The sequence below is a fragment of the Ursus arctos genome, chromosome X, assembly GCF_023065955.2.
Source record: "Ursus arctos isolate Adak ecotype North America chromosome X, UrsArc2.0, whole genome shotgun sequence".
NCBI classification, from domain to species: Eukaryota; Metazoa; Chordata; class Mammalia; order Carnivora; family Ursidae; genus Ursus; species Ursus arctos.
The window spans coordinates 3,996,765-4,019,833 of NC_079873.1; the positions used below are offsets into that span (position 1 = coordinate 3,996,765).

Consider the following 23,069-nt stretch of genomic DNA (forward strand, 5'->3'; position numbering starts at 1 on the left):
AATAGCCTTTTTAAAGCAGAATACACAATTATAAATACAGTAGCATTCTAAATTTGTAAACATTTCAGAAAATGTATATATCACATACTATATAGAAAATGTGCATTATATTAAACAATTTAGGGGCACCTGGGTGGCTCAGTCAGTTAAGCATCTGCCTTCAGCTCAGGTCATGATCCCAGGGTCCTGGGGCTGAGCCCCAAGCTGGGCTCCCCGCTCAGTGGGGAGTCTGCTTCTCCCTCTCCCTCTGCCCCTCCCCACTGCTCATGTTCTCGTGCTCTCTTTTAAATAAACTTTTTTTAAATAAATAATTTAAACATTCACCAAAAAATGGACAGCGTTCGTCTTTGGGAAGCAGGAATATCAGAGCCTAAATTTTTATTTTTTACTTTTCTACAGTGTTCACAAAGTATTTGCAGTGAAAACTACTACTTTTTAAAATGCAGAACAAGAATGATCCATATGACAAAACACACCCAGTACCCTTTTCTCAAGTCTAAGGGAGCAGATTTCCCAAGCCCCGTGGACCAGGTGTGAGCTTGTACGTCAGGCCGCCACATGCACTGGGCATAGATCTCATCTCATCTACCTTGCTTAGGGAGGTAGACCAAAAGGAAAAAAAGGAAAACATGTGCAACAGCGTATTTTAGAGCATGTTAGGAAGAAGAAAAAAAAGTCTTAAGGATAAACCAAATAGAGCCCAGGAAGTGGGTAGGATGTGTTTGGTGGGGGGTGTGGGGTACATGAGGGGACACAGGCTTGGATGTTTCACAGACAAGGTGTCTTGGGAGGAAAGATCTAAAATAAGACTGAAACACAGAAAAGAGAATGAGCACACTAAGAGACGGGAATCACCTAGTGACCAAGAAAAGTATGGTGGCTATGAAGGATGGGAAGCCTTCTGCCATTTTGAGCAGTTGCATAAAATTATCTGACGTGCGTCTTCCTGGGATAACTCCTACTGTCTTGTGGTGACTCCACAGTGCCTTCAGGATAAAGTTCACACTTTTTTTAAAAAAAGATTTATTTTTGAGACAGAGAGAATGGGGGGAGGGACAAAGGGAGAGAATGTCAAGCAGACTCCCCACCAACATGGGGCTCAATCTCACGACCCACGAGACCACGACCTGAGCCAAAATCACTAGTCAGAGGATGCTTACCCAACTGGGCCACCCAAGCACCCCACAGCTCACACTTCTCAAAGTGCCACCTGCCCCACATACCTTTCACAGCTAGCTGCCCAATATTCGGTATATGCTCTAGGCTTTTACAAATTCTTCCCATTCCCCCAAATCCACCTTGCTGTTCACTACACTGTGGCTGTGGGCCTCCTGGTACCACTGTTGACAAGTCCTGGTTTCCACACTTAAGATAAGCCAGTTCTGCCTTGTGCACTTAAAGCACAGTTGTAGCATTGCACTCCTGGTCGTGTCGTTAACTGGGTCCTATTTTAACATGTTTTGTCTGCCACTCGCTCCAAGGGCTGAGCATCCCGAGGGGAAGAACTCTTCTTCTCATGGTCATCAACGAGTGAAAAGAAGACGATAGGGGCGCCTGGGTGGCACAGCGGTTAAGCGTCTGCCTTCGGCTCAGGGCGTGATCCCAGCGTTATGGGATCGAGCCCCACATCAGGCTCCTCCGCTATGAGCCTGCTTCTTCCTCTCCCACTCCCCCTGCTTGTGTTCCCTTTCTCGCTAGCTGTCTCTCTCTGTCAAATAAATAAATAAAATCTTAAAAAAAAAAAAAAAAAAAAAGAAGACGATATAGAGAAGAATGCCCTGAACCATTAGGAAAATGGCAAACAGAGTGCCCAATGGGAAAATGCGTAAGTCATGAGAAAAAGAAACCAAAAACTAGTGGAGATTATACAGTGAAGCCCCTTCTTAGTGTCAAAAGCAGAACACATGTCCCTCTTTCCCCCATGTTATTCTGTCCTGATAGTATCCCACATCTATCTGGTCCAAGTAGCCTGTATGATTGGACTTAGGGTGATGGGAATTTTGGTAGCAAACAGGGATGGAAAATTTGGGGGCAAACAGGACTACATAAAAACCTATGACTACCCAGCTTGTCATTGGGCACATGGGAGGAGCAAGGACCCCGTATTGGGCTGGGGTAACTCTTACAGTGCAGCATTTGTAACCTAACAGTTCAGGATATTGAGGTCTCAAAAAACAGAATATAAAGGAATATCACACATGTTTCCCACACAATTCTGCTACATAGACTTCAATTTATGGATCACAGGGACCAGCAAACCCATAAATTAAGGGATGATCCAGCAAGGTGATGGGATATTCTGGAAGAGTCTCAGTGTCCACATGGATTTTCCTCCATTAAAAAAACAGTGCACAACATAGCTGAATTAAAAGTAGTAAGCTATTTTTGGGGCGCCTGGGTGGCACAGCGGTTAAGCGTCTGCCTTCGGCTCAGGGCGTGATCCCGGCGTTATGGGATCGAGCCCCCATCAGGCTCCTCCGCTATGAGCCTGCTTCTTCCTCTCCGGCTCCCACTGCTTGTGTTCCCTCTCTCGCTGGCTGTCTCTATCTCTGTCAAATAAATAAATAAAATCTTAAAAAAAAAAAAAAAAGATATCACTACATGGGGAATGGAGGGGAGTTTTTGTTTCCAGACCTGTAAATGCTCATGAACTACGTTTGCTGCAGGCCCAACAGATGTTTAGGACTTTTAAGAGGCCTGTAAGAAAAGAAAGGGGGTCAGGGAACTTCTACTGGTTACTACTGCTGATATATTATTTTTACCTAAAAATGTCCATGACATAATTCATCGTGCTTTCTAGGGTTTCATTTTACTGACAAGTAGATTCAGGTTAAAAAAAAAAAAAATCGATTCTGAGTTTAACTGAATTCAGTCTGTGAGTTCATATTCCATGATGTACACAAGACTTTGCTGGCATGCATGAAAAATAAAAGTATTTTAGAACGGGGCGCCTGGGTGGCACAGCGGTTAAGCGTCTGCCTTCAGCTCAGGGCGTAATCCCGGCGTTGTGGGATCGAGCCCCACATCAGGCTCCTCTGCTGTGAGCCTGCTTCTTCCTCTCCCACTCCCCCTGCTTGTGTTCCCTCTCTCGCTGCCTGTCTCTATCTCTGTCAAATAAATAAATAAAATCTTTAAAAAAAAAAAAAAAGTATTTTAGAACACATTAAAAAAAAAAAACGGGTATTGAAAATGAAAAGAAAGTTGTGGTTTGCTCAGTGGTCTCAAAGTATTCCATTTAATCAAATGTTTAATACTGGTAAGCTCTGTGATTCTCACATCCCGCAAGGCTGCTCATTTTGCTGGTTCTGGGCTCCACTATTAATCAGTTCTGGCGCTCAGCACGCACGCTTAGGGAAATAATTTCCCTATTTCTATTTTCTCCTAATGCAGCAGAAGAAGTGTTTCAATTTCTAAAAGTTATTTGGAATGATTTCCAGGGAAGTGGATTTTGTGGATGTATGGAAAATAGCATGAACGTATTTGCCAGGGCACAATCACTCGAAATAAACACTCCCATTTTTCCTATTGTTTACAATTCTCAAAACCATTTCACATATATTATCTCATTATGAGATTCATTCAATTCACTGAGAAAATTAACTAGAAATACAGTTATTGCTACGATTTGAACAACTCTTCTTTCTGCTCATTCCTCTCTACCAGTAAACAAAAAGGGTAGATACATAACAATTGATGAATATTTTTCAGTGCCTACCATTTGCAAAAAAATTTTAAAAAATTTAAGACTGGTTTTCCATAACCCTATCTTTCAAAGCAAGATTTCCATATTATATTTTATTTTTGGGTTTCAAGATATACCTAAACTGTATCTGTATATACGTATCATACCACAGATACATATATAGGGATATATAATTATGTATGCATAATTATGTATTTATGTATTAATTATATATTACATATTATATATAATGTATGTTATATATACAATGTGTAATATACTCTATAGTCTATATGTAACATATTATAATATATAATTCTATTTATAGCATACTATAGATAATATGTGTACAATATATATTCTATACATAACATACATTATATACAGAATTATATTATATATTATACATACATTTATATGTATACACAAAATTATATATATACACTTACATATACAAAACTATACCCCACGTTGGAGTTTGAACTCAAAACCCCAAGATCAAGAGTCACATGCCCCACTGTGACTGAGCCAGCCAGGCATCCCTCCTGACCTCTGTATTTACAGTTAAGCTTACAAAGTCTTTCTAGAACCCAAAGTTCTATCAATATTTATCTGTATTTTACATTCCATTTTTTTCCTTTTAAGTTATGTACTTCATCAATCTGAAATGTATTCGGTGGTGTATTTATTTGGTATGAGGTAGGGATCTAGTTGTCCAGAGGCCATCTGTGCTGATGTTGGTATTTCCCCACCAAATGTTTCACTTGCCCTGCTGATATTAAAAGGCAGCATGATAATAGCTTCTGATAAACATTTTGGTCTTGAGGGCCCATAAATAATTTCAAAGAAACTAGAATTGACTTATAAGCAAATGTTTATAATTTCCATCATAACATGCACCTGCCTGGCTCAGCTGGAAGAGCATGCAACTCTCGATTTCGGTGTTATTAGTTCAAGCCCCAAGTCGGGTGCAGGGATTATTTAAATAAATAAACTAACTTTTAGAAAACTACAGATGTATAGCATGGAATGATATCTAGACTTTAATAGATGCCATGGGTATTCATGTTACACAAGGATTAGAACGGAAATAAAATATTGGTACAATTATACTCTTTCTAGCATCTTATGGAAGGATTCTATCTCTACTAAAGTGACCTGTTATCCAACATCCTTTTGACAGAGTGGCACCTTTATCTACCTTCCTTATTCCCACAGAATAGCTAATGGCATTGCTTTTTGAACAATACCCATTAATGTATCCATCTCAAGAAACAAACACCTCGGCTTCATAAACAGTGCGCAAGAAGCATGAACCTGAAAGATTGTGAAATTTGCGGTCTTAAAACAAACCACCTCCGTTCAACAGCGGTCACTGTTAAGTGAGTGAAAGGAAAGGCCATGTGTGGGAGGAGATACTTGAAACATGCACACAAAAGCTTGTTAGAGCAGAAAATATAATGGACTGTTTCAAATCCATCAGAAAAAAATACATATAAACACGGACAACCATCTCAAAATACAAGCAAGGGACTTTAATAGCCACGTTGGAAAAGAATTTCTCAACGATCAGGAAACACGGCAAGTTATCCAAAGATATCAGCAACCAAGGAAAGGCAAGTTAAAACCAGAAAGTGATACCACTCACACGGACCTGGATTTCTCGACCTAGACAGACTCACGATACAGAGTTATAAGGGAACAGGATGGTGCTGGCCAACGGAGCTTGTCATGCTCATGAAAAGACTCTGTTCTGTGACATCCAATATGGCAGCCATGGCTGCAATGAGGCCACTGAAATTCGGCTACGAGAATGGAGAAACTAAATATTTGTCTTTATTTCATTGTCATTAAATTCAAGTGGCCACAGGTGACTAGTGGCTACCCTATTCAGTTAATACCAGCTCTTTGAGAAGTATATGGTACTCTGCACGACAGTTTAATATGCTTCTACCCAAAGATCCATCCATTTCACTTTTAGGCATCTACGGAAAACCGTACTCACCAGCATTACGTCTAATAGCCAAAAACGGGAAACACAACAAAGGCCCCGCCATGTTCGAATCTGTCCATAAATGATAGTATTTTCAGACAATGGATCACCACGTACCAAGGAAAATGAACTGACCACCACTACACACGACAGCACTACTGAATCACACGAAGATGCCAGATAACGAAAGAATAAGTGTTCTAGGATTCTAGTTTTATAACTATTCAAAGGGACCTAAAGTAGTTGGTGGGGCAGACGGTCATGGCTGGGAGAACCTGCTTGCAACGGTAAACTTTTTGCTTAAGGCGGTGTATATGCAAGCATCCCCTCTTTTGGTAATTCAAGCTGCCAATCCAGGATCCGGGCACATTTCAGGTGGTAGACTTCCATATAAATAGCACAAAGCAAAGGATGGGGCATCCGCGACATGCTGATTCTATCCGTCGGGATTCTATCCCTCTCGGGAGATGTGAACGCCAGCATGTAGAAACCATGAAACGTTGCAGGGACTCCTTCGACTTCATTTGTTTTGTATCTATTTTCTGTTTTATGTGTACTTAGGGTGGTGGAATGTGCTTTTTAAGAAGCTCTTTGAAGGAGTATAAAACTCCTAAGTGGCAAGGAAGCCTGGGAGTGGTTTAATTGGCAAGAGTCTCTTTCAGAGAGCCTTGCAACAGCGGTGTCGCACACAAAGTGTTCTCAGGTTCAAGGACACGTAATAGCTACTTTATTATCGAGGCTTCCGGAAGCAGTACGACACACCTCCACAGAGAGGGCACCATAATTACAGGACAGGTCAGAAATCCACTGTCCATCAAGTCCTGTGCCCGTGGAGGGCAGGTGGGAACTGAAGAACTTGGAAGGAGAAGGATTGACGGAGGAGGAATTGTGCCAACTGGGGTCTTTGGAGGGAATTTGACGCGGACGTGATACAGGAATACAGATAAAACTCTTGCTCACTCCATCAAAACGTCCAAAGGAGCGTCTCTTCCAAGTTCTGTCCCTCCTAATAATCGCAGGGACTTAATTCACTCATTTGGCAAAAGGAGGGTCTTTGTCTGTGGGTGGGTGAAGTCAAAGATAATATACTGGGGTGGGGGGGAGTTCTTGAAAACCAGATTTACGTGGGCCGTGGTGATGACTTCAGAATCGCCCTGTAAGCTGTGAGAGATCTGAAACTAGCCTTGAGATCTACGGGAAGCGCTCAGCCTGTGTCCTGCACTAAGGTATACTGTTTGGTCGGTGGGTGAGGCAGGCTTGTGGTTCTGCCCAGACGATGCGAACGGAACCCGCGGCCCCAAGTGTCTGTTACCAGCGCTGGTAGGTTTGGATGGGGGAACCAGGAATGCCCTGAGACCCTTTTGCTTATAACACTTTCTCTTATGGCTCCTCCAGTGCAACGGGCTGTCTCGGACAAGTTGTACATCGCCTCGGATTCTGTGAGCTCACCTCCTCCCATCTGGACTCTGTGTCTTTTAGGAGATAATGACAAGGTCCGCTGCATTTTCGGGATGGGAAGTCATCGGGTATTAGTTCTGCTTTGTTATTTCCATTCTTCCTCTGAGGAGGACTTTGCTGAATGAAAAGAACCTTTGTTTTTGAATTCCTCACGGTTCGGCAATGAAAATAAAATTCAAAGAATGCATAAGCTTTACGGTGCTTTTTTTCCTGCCTGACCCTTTCTAACTTCTGCTCGGTTTGATGTAAACAAAGGCAGGCATTCATCATCTTTTACCATCAGAAGTTTTATTCTACCAACAACAAAAGCAACAGCAAACAAACGCTTGCAGACGTTAGGCTTGGCACTGTGGCGGTCGGTGGCCCCGCAGGATGCATTTCCCCATTTGTACTTCCAATTAGGCATGTGGTTTTGTCCCACCTGCCGCCCCCCACCCTCTGCACTGCCACTCAGCCCAATGGTCATGGAGAAGCAGACACCGTCCTCAGCTCCCTGCAGTATCTGATTGAACTAGAGGCAATGCCCGTCTTCTCCCTAGCGTCCAGCTCAGGAGAATTAGGCAGGTAATGTGATCCTTGCTTATAGGAAAGGGAAGGTTTTCGGCGAGGCTCTTGGGAGAAGAGTCCTCCTAATCGATAAGGACGACGGGATTGGCTATCTCTCCATCCTGATGCGACACAAGGAGCTGCACAGAAATCTTGCTACCAAGCCCAAGACCACTAACTGCAAAGACTGCATCATCAGAAGAAGGAGAACACCTGGGTTCTCCGCGGCCTTACAGAGTCACCGATTCTCTCACGTGCAGCCCACCGTAACCCCGGGCTTCCCATGCAGTAAGATCTGGACCTAGCTGGCAAGCTCGTCAGCGCTGGGCATCGGCAGGCTAATGGAAAGAAACAAAAGTTCCACACTGTGTCACAGCCGACCAAAGACAGTGAGTGCCTCTCCCTCACTGTGCTGAAACTGGTGTGCATGAAATTTAAATCACGAAAAACAAAATACTTTATGCCATATGCACAGATGCCCACAAACACGCCCAGGCTCTTTGATTCGAGCTCTGGCTTTGAGGAGATGCTAAGAGACCTCCCACCATCATACGAGTGAAACAGACTGGCCAATACAGAAGATCTGGGCACTTGGCAAACAGTGCAGGCAAATGTTTCTCTAAGATGGACCAGTGTCTATTTGACAGCGTATCTAGATCTCGGTCAAACCCTTTAACCAGATAAGGACCTTTTTTTTTTTTCGTACATGAAAAAGTGCATCCTTGAAGATGAAGAAAACAGAACAGTTTCTAAAGAACTCATTCAGTTCATTTCACATAATTTGGGGGTAGCCATCATATTCCAGGTACTGTATAAGATCGCACCAAATCACACAAGACTTTGGTCTCAGGCTCCGTCAGGGAAAACAGCTGGGGTTGCCGTCCAGACAAAAGATCATGCAAACATCAGAATTGCTTCAGGCTCACGGGGGCTGACCAGAGACGAGCAAGTTGCTAAAACCAGATGCAAGTCAGGAGTTTGCTGCGTGCAGATCTACCCATTTTAACTTTCTAAGCGAAGCCCTGTATTCATATCCTATGTGCCTGCTATGGACTGGATGTCTGTGCCCCCTGACTCGTCCCATGTTGAAGCACTCACCAATCCCCCCGCCACCGTGCAGGTTGTTCAAGTCAAGGGCAATTAATGAGGATGAAAGGCACAGCATAGGGACTAGAATCACTGGTATTGCAATAGTGTTGTACGGAGACAGATGGAAGCCACACTTATGGGGAGCCTAGCAGAACGTACAGACTTGTTGAATCATTACTTGCACATCTGACACGAACGTGATAATCAGTCATCTGCACAATTTAAAAGAAAAATCAGGGACCACCACCAAATAACCAAATGGGCAAAAATCCGGTTCAAGGCTTTCAGAAGATGGAGAGATTACTTCCAGCGGGGGAGATTGGGGATGGTAACTGTAGACAAATGTGAGCTGGGAGTCTTACCAACAGAGGGAAGGTAAAGCAAAGGGGGCTGGAGAATGCGGACCTTTTGCATCGGGACTGGTTCTTCCAGAAGTACTGTGGCCTCATGTAGACCTTAGAATCCTTCCGTGTTCAAAGAATCTGGCATCGAGCTCAATACGACACACCAGTCTTTGAATAATCCAATGAACCCCTGTTTATTCAAGCCTCTGAGAAGGCCTGCAGAAAGGATCCAGATTTCCCAAACGCATAACAAGGCACAAACAAGACTTGCATATGATCTTGTAATTATGGTGAATGCTTTGGGGCAGGAATAGGATATTCTAGGAGTAGCAGACATTATGAGAACCTATACTCAGGAAATCAAGAACCAGAAGATGGAAGACAGGCCAAAAACTTGGTAAGTAACAATCCAGAAGCTTAGATAGACTTTACACAGGTAAACTTGACCAAGTAGAAATGAGGTTAAAATTGAAATAATTCCTATTCTACTTACATGTAGCTGGTCTAATGATATTGCTCACACTTCCCCATTTCAGTAATCTGTCCAATAATATTTGGATGTGTAACTCCAGGTTCTCAAGCCACTTGCCAACCTAACCCGCAAAGCACAACCAGACATTTCTACGTCCACCTCTCAAATTCCATCAAGAGGGTGTACTTTGTTGACTTTGAGCTCTGTTTGGTCTTGCACAGAGCTCTGATATGGCGAGGATTATTGATCTCTCCCTCCAGGCCAATCAAGAGTGAGCAAATGTGAAGTAGGCTTATTAAACCAGGAACAAAACAAGGACACGTATAATAGATAGGATTATTGGAAATTCTGCAGGAGAACCGAAAACCCAGAGTAGATGTAAGAGGTACAACTACTGGAAATAGGAAGGCAAAATTGAATTTATTTCAGGAGGCGATGACGGCCTCCCTTGCCAAAACAAAAGGATCCGGTCCTCTGCGGTTGAGTGCATTGACTAGTTATAAATTATATTAGTATCTTTCTTATATGTCAGATAGAAGTCATAAGAAGTTATTTTCAAAGGTACCGAACTAAGAGAACAGAGAGCGTACACGACCTCGAGATGTGCTCTGTGGATGAGCATTGTCAGCCCCCAAAATGTATTCATTCTAACAAGGACCACGGTTCAGGCCAGCTGCCCCACCTCACTGGGCAGGACAGGTGAAGACATCCGTCCTTTTTTCTAACAGCCACAGAAAACCACTGGGGGCTTTAAGTAGGACACGGACATGATCTAATTTGTGTTTTAGAGAATTCTCTCTGACTATAAAGAGGAGAATGGCTTACAAGGGAAAAGGCCAAGAGCCAGAGAGGTCAGCCAGGAGGAGCTGTTTGCTCTAAAGGAGAAAAAAAAAAAAAAGTTTTTTGATTGTTGAAGGGAAAACTGTTTCTCTGCTCAGTATTTCTGACACTAAATGCGTGTTTTCCCCAGGGAGCAATTCTGCAGACACCAGCGGGGTATCCTTCCATGAATTCCGGTCCTGGCACTACTGGGGGTCAGTGCTGACCCCACAGGGTAAGGGCTCAGTCCCACGAGGCTGCCCCCAGTTTGGACGCCAGTCACAAAGACTGGGTCCCCAGGGCACCCACGGTTCTGCCCGTCTTGGCTGGACATTGGGGTTCCCACAGGGCACTCCTCCATTTCAGTGATTTACCATGAGTACTCAGGAAACTCAGGGGCACACTGTACTTACTAGTAAGTGTCCACCGCGAGCAATACAGCTGAACCGCCGGACGAAAAGGTAACACCGGCCATTGTCCGGGAGGGTCCCAAGCACAGGAACGTCTGTGCCCCACACTCCAGGGATGTGGATACCTTCAGCAGCCTGCAAGCTCTCTCCACTTCTTCATTTAGGGCTTTTTAGGGAGGTTTTCTGAGGCACGAAGGACGCAATCCTTGGGCACTGGTGACTGACTCCATTTCCATCCACTCTCCTCTCCTTGGAGGGAATCAGTGGGGCCCCAGGCCCAACCCCTTGATCATGTGGTTGGTTTCCCCGGCAACCAGCTCCCCTCCCCACCCTACATCTGTGACCCAATAATCACCTCATTAGCATAAGCTCAGGTGTGGTCAATAGGGGGCTTTTTATAAATAACAAAAGATGTCCTTCTCACTCCTAGCCAGAAACTGCAAAGGTTTTAGGAGCTCGGTGCCAGGAACCAGGGAGATCATCCTGGATTCCGAGGGGCCCTATACAGAATAGGTGTCCTATAAAAGACAGAAGATGAGAAACACAGAGGAGAGGCCACATGAAGACCGAGGCTGAGCGGGAGGGACACAGGCGCAGACCAAGGGACCCCTGCAGGAATGAACTAGAAGCTGGAAGAGGCAGGAAGGAGCCCCCCACCACAGCCTCCGGGGAGGGGAGCAGCCCTGCCCCCACCTGGATCTCAGACTTCCTGTCTCCAGGAGTGAGATAGAATACATTGTTACAATCCCCTAGCGTGCAGTCCTTTGTTACAGTGGCCCTAGGAAATTAACACCATCCTGTAATATATTTAATGTCTTTCATTCAATATCTCCCCGGTTCCAGGAGTCCTTACATTTTAACTTTTAGTTCCAATTATTTAGTAAAAGACTTGGTAATCAAACGAAGAATGGAAACTGAGACAGCACCATGCACGTGGGGGAGATTGTGTTTGGAAGTGTGAGCCCACCTCCCGCACACCTGAAATTTCACCCCTGAAGAGAGGTGGGAGGCCTCCTGTCGGCCTGACCGCTCGGTTAATAAGCACAGGTTAAAGGTGAGCTACAGGTAGACGCTGGCTAATCAGAGCCTTCTGAGAGCGAGGAAACCTTACAGGTGCATCTAATACAGATGCGTTGATAGATATTACTGGCTCGTTTTCAAACAAGGTAAGAGGGAGTTTAAAAATAATTTTAATAAAGGGAGAAATAAACTGTAATATGAAATTCTAAGAATAAGTAATGGGTGTGATGGGGACATCGGGAACAATGCCTACATTGATTCGATTGTTTCCTTAAATTTACAGTGATCAAAGCCAGAGTTAAAATATTGTAAAATGCCAAGATGTGGATAATTAAGCTGTGGAATGTTTAAAAAAAGGAGAATGCCTTAATGGAATGAATCAGGATGGATTTGGAGCCCCAAATATGGAATTATTTGCTTTGTTGAATGTAATTATTTGGCTGACATGTGAGAAATACAGCATGGAAGAATGGGTCTCACTCAGCGGGGTGCCAGGAGCCACCAGCAAGGGCCCCACCTGGGGATTTTTTAGAAATGCAGATTTGGGGCCCAGCCACGCATGTTTACCAAGCTCTCCTGGGGATGCCCCTGCCTAGCTCTGCTAGGAGGTGGTAAAATGGAAACAGGTCCCCTTCCTTCTCTGCAAGGAGTATGACGGAAAATGTGAGCGGGGTACAAAAAACGCAATTTTGTTTCTTCCAAGAACCAGACATGTAACCTTCACGTGGCATATGAAAGAGACTGGCACTTTGGAAATCTGCATTTTCTTATGAAACACACAGATGAAACCGTGGCTTGAATACAGGAGAGGCTCGCGGTGCAATTAGGCAGTGGGTACGTTTGATTTGGCCTCTAGCTCGTAGAGAGAGCAGGAGTGGCTCGAGGGTCTTGCGGATGGCGCCCAGTGGAGAATGTGGAACCGGGGTGCGCGATTTCCCCATGGAACCAGGTGCGCGATTTCCCCAGCCAGAAGCAGACAGGAGCAGCCATGTCCCCAACGGACTGCTCAGCCCCTGCTACCTAGAACAAGTCATCACTGTTCCCAGACGGGGACAGCCAGTTGCTTCCAGAGCCCTATCCTGGGAGCCACAGAGCCTAGACTGAACATCTAGACGACTGGAGGGGACAGAAACTTCCAGAGAATCCCTGAAAAGTTTCTTGTGTGTTCCCTCTTGACGCGTGGCCAAGAGTGATGCCAGTAGGCTCCATGTCCCCGTACACCGTCTTATTTAGGTTTCAGAAATGCTTCACAGACCCAGCTGTGTGCGTTCCATACAACCTATCGGGTTTATCGCCGAGGACAGGCATAGCCGGAGTCAAAAGCAGACACGCAAAATCCAAGTCTCTCTTTGATAACGACAGGTTGCCATCTGAGAACGAAATCTGTTTTCTCAGCCAGTTGTGCCAAAAAGGCTGCGTTCAGCGGAGCTGTCTTTCCCTTTTGCTCAAGTGGAAATCCTAGAGAATATTTGCAAGGGTGTCTTTTGGGAGTGCTTTGAAAATAGGATGATCATACAGCAGCAGCAGCAAATGGAAGTGAGATGTACTTTTCAGAGTGTAAGAGGGAATTAAAGAGGTCCCTGAAATTGTTAGGGCGATTCCAGGTAAGTGGAACTCAAACGTGAATTCTTTTCTTTGACTTAATATGGTATAAGACAAAATGAGGAGAACCTCGGCAAGTTTGAATATTGGCATTTAGTTTGAGAAAATAATGAAATTATATTTTTCAGCAATCTATAAATAACATATAAATGTACCATTCTCTCTCCCCCCGACACACACGCACGGAAGGAGATAGCAGTGAGGTATTCATAGTGTAATCCATGTGATTTTGACCATTCTTGACATTCTTATTCTGAAAAAGGATATAAATTGGAAATAAATTACATTTATGCATCTATATACACTCCTCAAATATGCAATCAAAATGAGAATATTTCCAGTGAGACTAAGCTAAATAAAACTCTGTGAGACTTGGACAAGCATTGTAAAATGTATGTTAAAACAAAATAAAAATAAGCATAGATTCTATCCCAGAGTGATTGCTTCTCCCACCCAGGACGTGATTTTGAGGCAGAGGGAAAGAAGATGCATTGCAGAAAGAGAAGAATGCATGTACACAGTCGAGCAGTTCCTAGGAGGGGCCTTTCAGGGTGAGGAACTGTAGCAGGATCTGCAGAAGATGAGCTGTTGGTCTGTGGGGCACCCCCAGGAAGACTAGACCTGCCCCTCGGTCAGAAGGAGCTCACGCAGTATCAGGCCTTCATGCGTTCATGGATGAAGGAAGAGCAAACGGAGAGCACACAGTGGGATCTTGGACCTACTCCATACATTAGCTGCGGCTTGTGCTAGCTGTAGCTCTTTCTACCTCTTGAATTCTGTATGTGTTTTGTAAGCAAAGAGAAAATGTGTTATCTACTCCTGGAGTTCAGCGACCACAGTGTGATCCATGAAAACCCACAGCGAACATCATCCTCAGTAATTAAACACAGAAAGCTTTTCCTGTAAGATCCAGTATAAGGCAAGGATGAGTTCCTAGCCAGCTCTATTCCACATTGCACTGGAAGTCCCAGCCGGAGCAATTGTAGAAAGAAAAGAAATAAAAGGCATCGGGGCACCTGGGTGGCTCAGTTGGTGAAGGGTCTGCCTTCAGCTCAGGTCGTGGTCTTGGGGTCCTGGGATCGAGTCCAGCATCGGACTCTCCTCAGTGGGGAGTCTGCTTCTCTCTCTTGCTTTGTGCTCTCCCTCTCTCAAATAAATACATAAGGTCTTAAAAAAATAAATTTAAGAAATAAAAGGCATCCCAATTGGAAAGGAAGAAGTAAAATCATGTTTGCAGATGACATGATCATATAAGTAGAAAGCCCTAAAGACTCAACAACCAAAAACTCTTTTTTTTTTTTTTTAAAGATTTTCTTTATTTATTCGACAGAGACAGAGACAGCCAGCGAGAGAGGGAACACAAGCAGGGGGAGTGGGAGAGGAAGAAGCAGGCTTTCAGCGGAGGAGCCTGATGTGGGGCTCGATCCCATAAGGCCGGGATCAAGCCCTGAGCCGAAGGCAGACGCTTAACCATTGTGCCACCCAGGTGCCCCACAACCAAAAACTCTTATTGATAAATCCAGTAAAGTTGCAGGATTGCACAATCAACACACAAAAATCAGTGATATTTCTCCCTACAAGTAATGAACTCTCCAAAAAGGAAATTAAGAAGACCATCTCATTACAAAAAGCAACAAAAACACTAAAATACTTAGGAATAAATTAACCAAAGAGGTGAAAATCTGTACACTGGAAATTATAAAATATTGACAAAGGAAATTAAAGATGACAGATAAATGGAAAGATATTCATGTTCATGAGCTAGAAGAATTAATGTGGTTACAGTGCATAGTCCATAGCGATCTATTGATCAATGTAAATTTCAGTGGCATTCTTTACAGAAATAGAAAAAACAATCCTAAAATTCACATGGAACCACAAGGACCCTGAGTAACCCAAGCAATCTTTCTCTGGAGAGAGCGTAAGGGGAGGACACACCTCAGGTTAGGAGGCCAGTGATTAAATGGCCTGCCTTGCTCCTGATGCACTCTGCAAACTGGTCCGACTTACCTTCTCCTTACAAGCCCGCCCCGATGTGGAATATGCTTCATTATCCGATGGCCCGAAATTTTCCTTTGGAAACCGGGACTTCAAACGGGATGTATCCAAGCGTACGTAATGCATGACAGCAACCCATTCATCACCAATAGAAATGATTTCCCTAAAGAAGAGAAAAATAAATCGAAGACTACTGAAAATAAAATTGTTTCTAATCCAAGAATAAAAGTAATTACTCGTAGGAATACTGAATTATAACAAATTTTGGCTTCCAAGGAGACTGATGACTCACAGAAATATTTCAAATGCTTGGGTTTTTTTTCTCCCCCTGACGTTTTCAAATCAATTGAACTGAATATTTTGTAAAGTTTCAGTAAGATATCCTCATGAGTCTGTCATTTCTTCAGATAAATTTGCAATATTTAACGAGGCTGGCATATAAACGTCCATTAATTCAAAACACAGTGAGTATAAGGGAAGGGACAAGCAACATTTGAGACAAATTTTCTCATCCCATAAATGGGAAATAATTGGAATTTTGGAATTTTGTTAGGCAGATTTACATTAATCCCCCTTTTTATATTAAAAATACATGTCAGGGATGCCTGGGTGGCTCAGTTGGTTAAGCGTCTGCCTTTGGCTCAGGTCATGATCCCACGGTCTTGGGATCAAGCCCCGACCAGGCTCCCTGCTCAGCGGAGAGAGCACTTTGCCCTCTCCCTCTCCCCCTTCTCTGCTCTGTCTCTTTTTCTCTCTCTCTAAAATAAATAAATAACATTTTTTAAAATACTAAAAATAAAAAATAAAAATCCATATCAGTTAACTGGAGTGGAATGATTACTACTGTATCATGAGTGGATACTTCAATTCTATGGATCCCTCAGTAGTACTGCCTGACTTGTAATCAATATTGAATATTTCTTGATATTTCATGTATAGGACATTTATTTATACTCAATATATTTCAAAGGGCTACAAATACATGTTGAATTAGAACATTGCATTTATCTTCAAGGAATTTATGTAATACCCTTTTGATTTCAATTATCTCAGTTTTTTAGGTGTGTGTGTACTTGAGCACTTTTGAACGCTTCCTTAAGTAGAAGGTAAGCAAAGAACATAATGTAAGTGCAAAACTCAAACGGCAACCACCAAAGAAGAAATTGTATGTTCCCGCATCTGCACACCCTGTGTCCGTGAATATCTATGTCATATGTCCATATATGACATCATACACTATTCCACGTACTCTATACGGGATGATGCCGGATACCGCGTTATACCTTTCTCTATATACACATATGTACGCCCATATCCACATTTTATTCTGTTTCTCTAAGAACCCAGATTAATACAATGGTCTTTGCTTTTTACCCCTGAAAGAATTTGAAACGTTTAAGTATAGTAAGGTAGTCTCTTAGTAGAGGTGGAGAGAAAACTCTAGCATTTCTTCCCCTTTTCCTGCTGCTAGGTCACTACTAACCCCACCATCACCTAAGCAGCTAGGAGCAAGTAACGAACCATAAAGCACCAGGTCAGGAGTGGTAAGCATGTACATGGCGATTTCTGAGAAAAAGATTTTGTGGTTGTCTGTTAGTAACACCTTCAACTCAAGTGAGATGCAACTGGGGTGGAGATAGTTTTGAAACTGGAGATACTTTAATGTTTCCACAATAAATGCTGTTTCTCTTTTTCGTAACGGCCCCCTTCCCATGCTCTAAAGAAACAAAAAAGATTAAAAAATGATCCTATAAGGTAGTCTGGTGATTCTCAACCTTGAGGTAAGTCTGCCCATATTTGGAGACATTTTTGATTGTCACAACACATTACTCCTGGCACCTGGTGGGTGCCGACCAGGGATGCTGCTTGACGTCCCACAACGCACAGGGCAGCCCCCACCACCAAGAAGGATCCAACCTCAATGTCAGCAGTGCTGAGGTTGAGACACTCTTTTGGACTCCCGTCTCCGTCATATTGACTCCTAGTGCAGGAAGCATCACAGGAGAATTCATGTAACTATGGACCAACATAACATAATCACTTGTCATAAATCTAATGTGAATTTGGGGTTCTTGCAATTCCCAGAATGTCTAAAGCATTCTGTAGATAGGATTTCATTTCGGTTTTGGGATGTTTTGTTTTAATCAGCCTTTCAAAAGCCCCCGTCCTCTGCCGGAGCTGAGGGCACAAGGGTAAATAAGATGATCACACGATGCTTGAAGTCTGGTAGAGACAGTGCGACATGCACTGAGTTACTGTCTGATTGGATAACGGGTGGTCCCAGGCTCTGGGAAGCCAGGGCGAGGAATTAACCCTCCTGGGGAAGGTTGGAGGTCCTCAGAAAGTTGGTGCATTGGTGGTAGCCTTGATGGAGAGATGCGTACTGGACTACTGTTCAGAAAAGGAGAAGAGAGGGTAGCAGGATGGCAGATGGAAACCCTGTAGGTCAAGAAAGAGCCAGTGTCTTTGGAGACAAGAAAAAACTAGTGTGGCTGAAATGAACTGGAGGTCATTCCCAGCAGGATGGGGAAACTAAACACAGGGTCTACTGTCACGGTTTTAAGTATGATTGGCACTTTGGAAAATTCACACCGAGACTGAAGACACCACTTTCAAAAAGGGTGTCAGTGACAGAATGACAAGTGTCAAAGCAAACACAGTTTTTTGTCTCTTATTATTTTGCAATAATAGAGTTGGCTTCTCTGCATCTTTGGATACCTTGTAAATATCTCGTTAATTCACATCTGATTTTCTTTATTTTTTAAACTTCAAAAGAGTAAGATGCAAACAGTCTTCCGGTGGTGTCCCACAAGCACAGTGATGGTTTTCGGAAATGCATGTTGCCTTTTGGACACCCTGATGGTTTGGTGGGGGTGGTGCATGGTGGAGAGAGGTTCAGCCAGGAAGCAGATTTCAGCACAGAGAAAGCTGGGGAAATTGGTTGGCTCTCATCTGCATATTGAAGCTCTCGCCTAAGATTCCCAGCTCAGCTTTGGGTGAAGATCTCTGGGTTCCCTGGGATAATGCTTGGCTCCTTTCTCGAGTTTCTTACATTTTGCACCCCCACCATCCGCACTGCTTTGACTGAGCAGCCCTCCTTCACCTGTTCCCAAGTTTTGCAATTGAAACCAGTCTTTGTTGCTCTCTCCATGCTGCTACCAGAGTAGATTCCAAAAAACCATCTCTAGGTTACTCTGAGAGGTGCCTACAAAATGAATGAACGAGAAGGAAGACCCCAAGCCAAGCAGAAAAAAGAAAAATCTGAACTCCCTGGCACGCAGGGCACTCCCTGCACAAGCTGGTGCCCACAGCCCTGCTCCATCGGGTCACCACGCCCTCACCTGCCATTAGCCCTGCATCTCCAACAGCCGGTCAGCTACTCTGCCCCCTCATTGAAGGTTCGTCCACATCTGTTTCCCCAGCCTCCACGCCCAACCACACCTGGGGGAGCTGATGGTCCGTTGTCCATCATCTAAACACAGGGAAATATGTGACCTGATTTAGGCTTGTGACAAGTGACCTAAATCTAATGGAGCTGTCACCTAGCCTAATCCAATGCTATCCCTACTCAACTGCAGTCACAGCCTCTCCATTCGTCATTTACTTTGCAGAACCGACAGATGCCACTGAGCCCTAAGAGCTAACAGGTACAATTGTCGCCAGAAAGGCCACGCGTGTGTTTATTGGAATTGATGTTCATGCCACTGAGATGCGGGGCAGTTTAATTCTTTAATTTGTCATTCACCAGTCCTGTGAGGGAGCTACGTGGATATCTGATGCTATATCGTGAAGCTCTGTTTTCGGAGAGCAGACAGAAAGCAGACAATTGCAAATGACTGGCTTGTAAAGGTGAGTGCAGTCGAAGCACCTGATTGAGAACTTGATGCTCTAGTAATTGTAGCAGTATTTTGTCTTTCTCCAGTATCATTCTTCGCAGAACTCAAAGTAGTCCGAAGTGGTCTTTTTATGGCTTGGTGAATTGCTGCAAATGAACACTAAATTTTATCCTTTCCTTAGCTAATCATTATTACCATCAATGTGGTTTTAAAATTATGAGATATACATCTCTTATATATTACATGCACAAATATTCATGGTATAGATTGGATATAGTTACATATAGATAGATATAGATAGATAGGCAAGTAGATAGATGATAGATAGATATATGGATAGGTAGATAGGTAGATGATAGACTGACAGGATGGATGATAGATAGATAATAGATATAGATGTAAAGTGGATGGCTAGATGGATGGATGGATGATCGATGGATAGATAGCGATGATAGATGATAGAGATAGATAGATGATAGATAGATAGATAGATAGATAGATAGATAGATAGATAGATAGATAATAGATATAGATGGACAGTTGGATAGATGGATGGATGGATCGATGATCAATGGATAGAGATGACAGATGATAGATATAGACAGACAGATAGATAAATAGATACATAGATAGATGATAGATAGATAATAGATATAGATGGACAGTTGGATAGATGGATGGATGATCTATGGATGGATACTGATGACAGATGATAGATAGATAGATAGATAGATAGATAGATAGATAGATAGATATAGATGGACAGATGGATGGATGGATGGATGGATGGATGATCGATGGATGGACAGAGATGACAGACAGATGATAGATAGATGAATATAGCCCTATCCTCAATGGGATGGTAATGTGATAGGGAAGGTAAAGCAAAAATATCCTATCAATGGAAATATAAAAAGCTATAGAATAATATTGGGATTTGCCACTTTTATTAGCATTCTTTTAAAGACATTTTTGTTAAATTTTCAACTGGGACATCAGAGCATCTAATGCAGGACAATAATCGACAGTCCCAAGAACAAGTACTATAAATTCCTAATACGGCTCCTGAGTTGTCAAAGAAATATATTATTCATTCATTCAGGGCAAAAGTAAGGTTAATTTTTGTTTATAGTCCAGTAATGAATTGGTATTTGGGGGAGGGGGGAAACCCAGGGGCTGTTAGCTTTTGCTTGGCTCTAATAAGAGAGTGGTATTGGGTAAAAAATGTGAAAAAAAAAATGAAGTAAGTCGACTTAGATGCCTTTTATTTAATTTTTCTGCTTTCACTTGTTTTGACTTTTACTTTTTAATGTAAAAGTAAAAGTAATGCACATATATTTTGGGGGGCTTCAAAGAGAAAAGGGATATGCAGTGAAGGATAAAACACTGTCATAACCCAGACCAACAACAGGACTCATACCCTTTGTGCATTGCTCTTGAACACAGGTACCTGTGTGCGTGTTTCTGTATGTATTATACATGGATGCGTGTAATATATATTATATAGGTATATCTACATATGTGTGTATATGTACACTAACAGATTCACGTGGATAAAGTTCATAGGGGACCAAATGTGAGAACTATCATTTTCAAAAAGCAAGAACATATATTGTTATATATTAGGCATTACGTAATTTAAGTTATATATACACACATATAATTACCGAGTCCTTCTCTTGTCCTAACAGTTTTTCACATTATAGTCTTAGTGTTTTCTGAAAACACAATCCCATCTGCAAATTTTTGTGTCCCTTCTTAATTGTGTTCCATAGATCACTCTTCCATCTAGCTGAATTGACTGGTAATTTCAGAGCAATGTGAAATCATCACAATGACAGTGGACATCCTTATCTTACACTGAGTGTAATAGGAATTTTTCTAATGTTTCTATATGAATTAAAGCTGGTTCATGGCTGAAAATACTTATTTTTTCATTATAAAATTATCAGTCCCTTTTTATTACCCATTTTAGTCAGAGTTGACGTTGAATTTTCTCAGATCCATTTTGGTACATAAGAGATCACAAGGGTTATGTCCGCTGTGATTTATTATAATGGTGCAGGGCATTAATAGATATTGAGCCATTCTTGCATTTTATGGGATGAGCCAGTTTTGAGACTCAGTAATAATTTTCAGATTCAATAATATCGCATAGCATTTATGGTCCAGCAATGGGCATCAGAGTTGGGCCAAGGCTCTGAGATTCCTGTTATCAGTTATCATTAGGCATTTGTTCATCTCACAACAGGTGCGGAGAAAGAACAAGACAGACTCTGCTTCTCACCTCACAGAGCCTAGCGATTAGCTCCCGTCTGTCAATTTGCTGGTCAATAAAGACATTTTGTTTGTCTTTGTTCCTACTCTAGAAGATTGTTTTCATTTTTTTTTAAATTGAGGGCTTCTAAACAAATAGAATTGATTACACTGAATCTGAATGAAAAAGGTGGGTAGCTTCCAAGCAAAATTTGACCACATTTATTTGAGAAGGTTGGAAACATCTTTTATGCTTGTTTGGGGACAAAAGCCTAATTTTTGGTTAATCTAAACACAACCAAACTGAATCCCTGGAGTGATGAGAATAGACATTTTATGTGCACATTCCTGCCACACCCCCACGTTTGATCATATTGCCCTTTAATGTGACAGGGGGAGCAGACTCTGAAATATTAAATTTAAGGCATTTAATTTTGAGAATTAAAAAAAAACGCTTTATGGACTTTTTAAATATGAACTATAAATGGATCATTAGCACTGCCATGTTCCACATACTATGTTACATCTGGGATAGAATAGGAACGTGTTGGATCTTCCGACTGAACTTATAATCCAGTGGAGAGAGACCCGTCATTAAAAGGAGAGCCATGCAAATCAATAATCAATAATCAATAATCAATCGTGATGTGGGCAAATGTGATTCAGAAAAGCACATAGAGGTAGCACTTCACTTTAAACCCAGAGATCAGCCTTCCTTAGCGATCATATGAAATAATTGGACAGAGTAAAATTTCAATTATACTTTTAGTATATAGCCTTAGTTCAATGGTCCAGATAACAAGCAATTGTAAATAAATGTAATACAGCAGAAATGTTTATTCTTCTCCCCCAAACTGTATTCTTTCTGCTGCATATTCTTATGAAACAGACATGCAGTAATCTGTGATTCAATCCTTCCTTTGCTCACCCAATGGCAGCTTCTTGAGGGCGAGGAAACATCCAACGCCAGGAATACAGGGCTGAGACAAGCGTCTTCTCTAAGCATCTACTCCAAATACTGGACAAAAATGTTCTAATTCCATGTACTGAATGCAAAATACGGGTGTGGAGAATATGCTTTGACAGAGAGAGAGACAGCCAGTGAGAGAGGGAATACAAGCAGGCACCCAGGCACCCCAACATTGGTGTCTTAAATGACCTTATTCTGAAAAACAAAACCAAACAAAAGGATCGTGCACCTGAATGAGCCCATGGGAGGAACATGGAAAACGTCCAGTAGTAACATGTACTCTCTGCTTGGTATGGACTAGTTCTGAGTGTGAAGGTCTCGGTTAACCCTTGAAATACCATAGAAAGTCTTATACATTAAGATGCTCTTCACATTCACATGGAACCACAGGAAGAAACGTTGGGATACATCCCTAAACCTTCTTACGATGCACCGTTAATGTTTACCAGGCAATTGTTTGCTTTATGTAACTTTGGCCTTCACTTTTAAAGGTAATTTTTGAAAAGGAATTGAGGGATATTTTTACCTACAAAAAAGCTAGCTTCTGTAGGAGTAAACTGGTTTCTGGCATAAA

The 23,069-nt window shown here is 42.5% G+C and overlaps 1 protein-coding gene across 1 annotated transcript in view; it reads right to left on the reverse strand.

Moving 5' to 3' along the window:
• Positions 1–23,069, reverse strand: part of LOC130541809 (pseudouridine-5'-phosphatase-like) — a 584,313-nt gene that overhangs the window by 132,422 nt on the left and 428,822 nt on the right. The window contains exon 7 of the transcript XR_008958517.1: positions 15,446–15,596. The gene's annotated coding sequence lies outside the window, so the exon portion shown is untranslated. The remainder of the gene's footprint in view (positions 1–15,445; positions 15,597–23,069) is intronic.